Source organism: Marmota monax, unplaced genomic scaffold (genome assembly GCF_021218885.2).
Source record: "Marmota monax isolate L192 unplaced genomic scaffold, Marmota_monax_Labrador192_F-V1.1 WCK01_AAM20220418_F8-fsc00266, whole genome shotgun sequence".
Taxonomy (NCBI): Eukaryota; Metazoa; Chordata; class Mammalia; order Rodentia; family Sciuridae; genus Marmota; species Marmota monax.
The window spans coordinates 960,974-969,206 of NW_026694572.1; the positions used below are offsets into that span (position 1 = coordinate 960,974).

The 8,233-nt window shown below is 39.6% G+C and overlaps 1 pseudogene; it reads left to right on the forward strand.

Moving 5' to 3' along the window:
• The window catches only part of LOC124076939 (rho GTPase-activating protein 20-like), a 29,994-nt pseudogene extending 22,012 nt beyond the window's left edge, over positions 1 to 7,982 (forward strand).
• The last annotated feature ends 251 nt before the right edge of the window (positions 7,983 to 8,233 follow it).

The following is an 8,233-nucleotide window of genomic DNA, read 5'->3' on the forward strand; positions in this document are numbered from 1 at the left end:
TTCCCAGGAAGGCTTGTGATTGACTATGTGTCATCAATTGTCCTTGGAGAGGGGGATGTTCACTTGAGTTGCTGTTGTGGGTATGGGGTGAGATAAGGGATGGGTGCTAGACCATAGCTTTGTTGAACAGTAAATGCAAAAATGAAGAATCAAGTTCTGTATGATTTTAGAGCCTTCTTAGCCACTTTGCACATTAATGACCTGCTAAAAGAAACTTTCAGGTCCTTAACTGACTGCCAGTGATCCTGTAAGCCCTTGCACGTGCTGTGTTGGCGCAGCAGAGTCAGGACACGCAGGCTGTACCAAGGATCAGGCCCTCCTGGAAGCAGCCTCCCCCACAGTCCATGCACTGCTGATTTTTCTCCTGATGCTAATTCTGCCTCCAGTGTGGCTAGCCCAGCCTTAGTGCTGAGGGATTCATGAGTGTGGGCTTTGGAAGGAATGCCAGTCAGCCTCCTGCGCTAGCTAGGAGAGGAGATTAAGGCCATTATACATAGGGATGTACCCAAGGAACAAGGTCCTGGGACCTCCGCTGCCGAGTCCTTGGCTCTACCTGAGAAATGGGGTGAGAGGAGAGCCCATCCACAAGACTATTCCGTGATCTGTCTCTGGAGGTAGCCCTGGAATTGTTCCTCCCTCCTTCCCTGATCTAGTTTGTGAAAAGTTGTATGCCAAAAATCTGGGAACTGGCTGGAGGTCCAAGATTAGTCCAAAGGAGAGCAGCCCTAGTTCAGGTCCTCAGAAGGGTGGATGCCTGCAGGGGTCAAGGCCTCATGCCAAATTGCCCCACAGAAACTTCTGTTCATGGGGGGAGGGAGACTCCCCCCTGGAGAGACTGCTTTGCTTCTCCTGGGTGGGGTCCTATGTTGTGTCCCATATTTTCATCTCAATAGCCCTAAGCAATAACTAGAAGACTCCATGTGGCCAAGAGAGGCCACCTGGTAAACATGTGCTTTGCTGGGTTCCTAGGTAGGGACAAAAAGTAACCTTGTTTGTGTGCAGTTGTCACATGGTCATGGGTGGGGCAGGCCAGTTTGCATGTCTCTGGGGGACACTTCTGCACAGGAACACAGGTTGACAACCCTGATCTTTTGTTGGCTATGTTATTCCACCTTGATGCAATCCATGTGTCTGTCGCATGTGGTTAGTCATTATCAAGGTTAGGGGAGAGCTGATGCTGGTTATGAGCTAGTATGAGCTGATCATTAGGCTTACTCTTTTTTCCCTGTTTCTCTAGTTTTTCTAATTTTACTACTGACTGGAAAAACTTCATGAAAAACCTGGTTACCATGGGTCATCACAACCTCTGATTATCAACAGAAGGTCATCAGCAGGCCACTGTCCCTTCAGAAGGCAGCTCTGATCTCACCTTGCAGAAAGCCCCTGCCCTTCATTCCAGACCCCACCTCACTCCTGGGCTTGCTCTCCTACACTCAGCCTGCTCCCTCATGACCCTTCTTCCTCATGTACCTGCATCTGTATTTGGGAATTATCCTGAAGTAGGACCTTAAGGGCAGGGGTGTCCCTAGGCTTTGCTCTCTGATGTCCCCAAGACAAAGCATCTGGCATACAGTAAAGATTTGGCCACTGTCTGTGGAGTGGACATTGCTGAAACTCCAGTGGTGAGTTGGGAAGACCCTAAACTTAACATATCCATGTCCTGCTCCTCAAACCCCATAAGTGTGTTGCTTTACATGGCAGAGAGGGTGTAGGAAGCAGATGGGAGAAGGCTGCTCCTCAGATGATCTCCAGATAGGGAGGTGACCCTGGATTATTCAGGCCGGAAAATCAAGACCACAGAACCTCCCCTGGAGCTTCTGTCCCTGTCCTGGGCTTTTTGGCTTCTGTGGGCCATGTGGGCCTTTTGACTTCTGAAAGTGTGCAATGAGCTTCTGCTGTTTTAAGCCACTAAGTGTGTGTTAACTTGTCCCAGAAGCAAGGACCGAAAATACAAACGGTAACATTACAGGGCTTGGAGCTGCTTCCCCATGAAGCATCAGTCCCCACGCTCAGCCCATAGTACTCCAGGGACCCCAGAAAATATGGATTTTGATGTTTCTCTCAAAGTTAGAAGAAAATATGATAATGAATCTCAAATAAATCCAACTTGGATGGTTTCTTCTTTGAACAGCACAATCAGATGTTACAAGTTATTATCTTTAAAGTGTAGGTTTAATATTTAATGATGTTTTTCTCAGATCATAAGTGGGTTTTCTACTAAGATTTAATAAGAGAGCTATTGTCATTACACCATTTTAAAATAACAGATTTGCCTCTTTTAAGCCTGACTTCAAAAATGGGTGTGGTTACTAAAAGTGGTATGGAATTATAAAGAAAACTAAATAACTGTACCACCCGCCCCAAATGTAAATTTTTGATGATAATTCTGAATCATAAATATCAAGATCCATTTTTACTGGAACATATAATAAAAGGGGGGAAGATTTGAATCACTCCACATTCATATTTATAAGCCACTGTTAAAAATTATGGTAATAGATGGGCTGGGATTGTGGCTCAAGTGGTAGAGTGCTTACCTAGCATGTGTGAGGCACTGGGTTAAATTCTCAGCACCACATGAAAATAAAATAAAGATATGATATCCACCTGAAACTAAAAAATAAATATTTAAAAAAATTATGGTAATAGAATGACATGACAACAAAGAATCTCTTAAAATGATTTGGGCATCTTAATTAGAGGTGAATGGCCTTCTGTTGTCCCCCATTAATATTTGACCATATGACACATAGTGAGAATTCAGTAATGGCCTCTTCAGATGACTGGGACATGTTTAATATATGTGTGTGTGCACAGAGAAGTGCTTGGTCCATCCCTGTTCCAGAAATGCTCAAAGCAGGGGGTAAATGGCCACATAATTAGGAAATGATAACTATAAGCTACCTCACCTTCCATATGAATAATATAAACATGAGATATAAGTAACAAATTGCCTGTTGCCTTTATAAGACACATAGATAATATTCCTGATTTGGTTGTAGCAAGTTAAAATTGCCCAGTTGCAGATTTTCACCAGCCTCTATTCTGTAAGCAGGAAATGTTCAAGGGGCTAACCAACCTTTGATACAGTGCTGAGACACTAACTTCTCTCTGCCTGCAGTTTACTGAGGGGAAAACAAGAACACAAGCCTGGCCTTCTTAATATCAACTCAAAAGCAATAGAGTGAGCTGGACATAATCAACTGTAAAAGACCAGGACCAAATTTAGTTTACTGTAAGCTTTTAGTTAACAAATCCAAACACCAAATACTGGGTTATATCCTGGTTTAATGACATGACCCTGCCCATGATTCTGAGCAGAATGGGATCTTCAGGAAAAGATAATATACCGTGAACATGTTACTCAATGTACATCAGACATGGGGTGCAGCTTCAGATTCCCAGAACTCAGTCATCACTTAGATGCTTTATCTCCTGAAATATATGAGAGGCATTCTATGGGGAATAGGGGAAACACTAAACAACTTGATGCATTTCTGCCTCAGTACCACTGGAACATAATGTTCTCAAATTATAGGGATTTTGTTTTATAGACTTTTTTTTTAATCTCAAGCACATCAAACATTGCTTCATATGTATGACAAACACATTAAGAATGATAGAATGAATATTGCCAGATTATGAGCCTCAGAGATATCTTGGGGCCTTTCCTTGAACTAGTTGTTTAAGGAAGAGGGGGGAAGGTTTAGTGTGGTTTACTGCCAGATCTTAATATGTTGTACTACTTTGCTAAACTATATGAAAAGCAGTTTTCAGCCCTAAAAGATTGTCTTTTACTTTCACCACCATAATACAGACCTCCAATATCTCCTGTTTTATTGTGAGACAGGAACCAGAGCAAATGTTCTACATGCAGAAATTAGTGGGGAGTTGGCCTAAATCTACACATACTTCAAAAAACAGAAGATATAACGTTTCAAAGAATGTTTTCTAATTTCTCTACTACATATTTCAAATGACAATAATGATTTAAAAATTTTCATTTTTATCTGTTGAAGGATTTCCCATGAAATAGTCAGGAAATATTTTTTTCATCAGATCTCCATGATCATGGGTCTGAGTAATGACTCAAGGAAATGATAAAGAGAAGATAAATACAATTCAAAGGTAATTATTCTAATTGGCAAGTCTCAAAAATACTTCTAGAATATTTACATTTTATAAACACGTCTATTAAAATGATGAAAACTGTTAAAGTTATATCCATGTTAGAAGAGTTTAAAAATATTTTGCTGATGGATCAAAGACATTGACATTAGACCAGAAACTATGAAACTCCTAGAAGAAAATGTAGAACCAACACTCCAGCTTTTAGGGTCAGGCAATGACTTTCTCAATAGGACTCCTGAAGCTCAGGAAATAATGCCAAGCCATAGCAGATTTTTTTATAAAACAACTTTTCCCTTTAAGGAGGCTAATAAGCAGGACTGACTCACATCATAGACTGATAAGAAAATAGTTGTTTAAACACACATCCTAAGAACTTTGGAATTAGATGAGCCAAAGTTAAATTCTCAGTCCCATCTCCTGCCAGATATACAATTTCCTCATCTAAAAATGGGGGTGATGATGATGCAGTTGTTGCTTGAAATTGCACTGCTACAACATCTGATTGTTATGAAGGGGTTTGGAGATATCACTTCCCTTTGGTCCCAACATTTCTCCTCCCTTTTATTCTCAGTTATCAGGGCAAGAAACACAACAAGTTTGCAGTATATCTCAATGCAGGCACAAAGCTCTAGCAAACTCTTTTCTCTTCCTCATGTACCTCCCGTTTGGGAGAATAGTAGAAAGCAATGAATGGATATCAACTAGTCAGGAAAAACAACTTCTTTTTGGCTACCTCCTGTCTTTATCATATACCCAAAGAAGAGCCCTCTTCTCAAGCTTATGACAAGCTGCCCTTTACATGAGCAGTACTTTTCATATGTCTTGATTTATTGACACTTTATACAGTTTACTAGCAAAGTATATTTCTTCACCCCAAACACTCTATGGAGAATACTTGAAATTATCCTAATTTTGAAGACAAAGTCCAAGGCTCAAATTAGAACTTTACTCCACTGATTAAAATTTACTTCTACACCCAAACTGCTCTTGAAAGCAGCATATTTTTTTTTTTTTTAGGGGAAACTTTTGTATTTTTTTTAAATACACAAAAATCATACTTTTATATACTTTTAAGATAGAATTATTTCTCTAAGTTTTTGTGAATTTTGTTAAAATCAGGATTCATATATGAAATGTGCTTTGTAAACAGGTTAAATGAAAGGTAACACTTTCATCTTTTTCTTTTTCATAGGCTTACCTGCTTATGCAATTTATGATTAGAAATTGCTTATAGGATATTTGGGGACGAAATTATTTCCCTCTTGGGAGAAGTTTTAGTAAGATATGACATAAAAGAGAATGTCCCTGAGAATAAATATTTACTTGTGTTTATTGATTTAAGAAAATCTTACCCCCAAGATAGCCCATTTCCTTGTGAACTGAAATGAATCATTTATACCTCAACAGGTTTTTTTTTCTGCTGTATTAATAGTTAGAAACATTGTGATTATTTCATTCTTGAGAGTGGGAACTTGAATACTGTATATAAACAGAGCATTGAACTAACTGTAGTTTGAAGACAACACAGAATATACTTGTGGTAAGTAAAAATGCTTATCATAGTTCGATTTTTTGACAGATATCTCTAGCTTCCAACTGAATAACTCCTCCTATGATAGCTTGGAAAATAGGATGATGTAGAATGGTCAGTGTAGCAGAAACAAGGATTTTATCTTAACCTTCAATGACTATGACCTTGGCCAGCTTCAGCTGGAAACTCTTTTAACCCTGAATGGTTTTGACTTAGATCACTCTAAACATGAAGACATTTGTTAGAGTCTGTAAACAAGTCAGGATGGCGCCTGGCATTTTGCCAGAGAAATGTTAGAGTCTGTAAACAAGTCTGGATGGTGCCTGGCTAAATGCCAGAGGGAGTGGTTTGTGAAGTAATGCCATGGAGCCATTAAATGTGGAGATTCCTTATTGGTTGACTGCGAGCCATTAAGTGTGGAGACTCCTTATTGGTTGACTGATGTATCTAGTTTATGTTAATTAGATAAGCTGTGTGGAATGTATAAATACCTCTGTGGTCCTATAATAAACGGCTTCCACTCCTGCTGTATCAATGTACACAAGTTGCTCGTCACCCCCCGGTTATTTTGCTGCAGCTGGACTGTGGCAGACATTCAAATGAAAGAACCTCTTGAATTTAAGCTGGTGAATATTTCAATAAAGTACAGAAAGATCACACAGGGGAGAGATATGCCAAGGCTCCATCTGGCATTTGTAGACCCAGCTACCTGTCCACAACTGTGGCAGATGCTCCAGAAACTTTGTGGCCAGTACCACTGATGCTCAGAAACCAACACTGACTCCTTAAACTCAAAACTTTCCTATATTAAGGAATTTTATCAGAAAAAGTTATGTAAATGTAGTTGTAATGCTATTGTATCTCAAAATGATGTAGGTTATCTGAACAAGAATTAAACCCTGAAGGAAATGAGTAAGACAAGTTTAGTTACAGGCACTATGTCAACAAGGAAAATACCATTTAAATCAGATCATTAAGAATAAAAGCTTGTGGCTGGGGTTGTGGCTCAGTGGTAGAGCACTTGCCTAGCTTGTGTGAGGCACTGGCTTCGATTCTCAGCACCACATATAAATAAATAAAATAAAGATCCATTGACAACTAAAAAAAAATAAAAGCTTGTCTGGTAATGAAGGAAATTGACACCTTTCAGTAAATCCAAGCCAGTGACCATTTCTGTGGTATCTTATAGTCATATGCTTTACCAGTATCATTCCTAGAACTAACCCTTCAATGCAGATTTATCTGGATATTCCTCGCCAAACACAGCAGATACTCTCAAGAGTTCAAAGACACATTGCTTCTGCTCAGAGCCCACTTCAGGTGACCAAGACTGCACACTGAGCTATCTCAGGAGCACTCATTCAAAGAAACAATATAAAACCAGCTGTGAAGCTGGTCTCTTATGTAAAGAGGAAGATTGTCTCCAATGGCCTAAGTCTTAGCAAATCGAGGGAATAAAATTTATTTTATCCCATCAGAATAAAATAGAGTTTGGGCATGGGGATTGAGATGGGCAAAAGTAGTGACATGAATCAAAGCACTGAGGTTTTACCCTGAAACAAAATATTTGCCCAAGACCTGGCTATTCTAACTTATCTTTGTCAGGCTCATTAGTGAACTCCAAGGACAATGCTTCATCTCAGATTTCTGAACACTGTGTGTTCATATCCACTGACATATCCTCTACAGTGGATTGTATTTTTCAAGGTCAAAGTAAAAGGGAAGATTTTTTTTCTGACTTTAGCAATTCTAACCTCATTTCTGGAATACCCAGTTCCTTAACAGGGCAGGTCAGCAGCCACCAGATTATATAAAAAAGTATACTATAGAGTGGCATTCACAAATGCATTCTGTAACTTTTTTACCCCAGCACATGATTGAGAAATGGTGTGACCAGTTTGCAAAACTGGGCTCTCAAAAAGAACACAAAGGCAGCCAGACAAAGGGAAAAAATAGTTTTGTAATAGTTTACTCAGTCAATTCCACATACTTTTGGTGTTCCTAAAGCCAACTCACAGCAAGAGAGACAGAAAGACATACTCCTAAAGGCGGCTGAAGGACTTAGAACTGTACAGCTCCATGGTGAAGCTATTAGCCTTGTCAGGACTCAGAGAAACACTGCAGCTCTCCATTCAGGCTATTTGGAAGCAGATTCAAACTTTATAAGAAATCCCACTGGAGAGAATGGGGAAAGAAGGGTTCCGCTGGTCCTGTGCCTTGTGGATGATGAGCCTTATCATCCAGCTCTGTAATTATGAAAAATGTGCACAGTCCAGATGCAGTGCCTGAAGTAGTGTGTAATGATGGGTACAGACATTAACCAAAGTTATTCTGCTATAATAAGAATTGGATGTCTACAAGAACAGAAACTGGGCTAACAACAATATACAGACAGTATTATGACCCCTTTGTGGAAGGTATCTGAGACAGGTAGCATAAGAATAATTGTTGCAAATACTGGGGCAATTAAACAATTGTTTTGAGACTACTTGGCAAAACATAAATACTAAAGATTTTATCACCTAATATCTGATAAGCCTTTCCTTATTAAATCCTGAGGTTTGTCCTGTC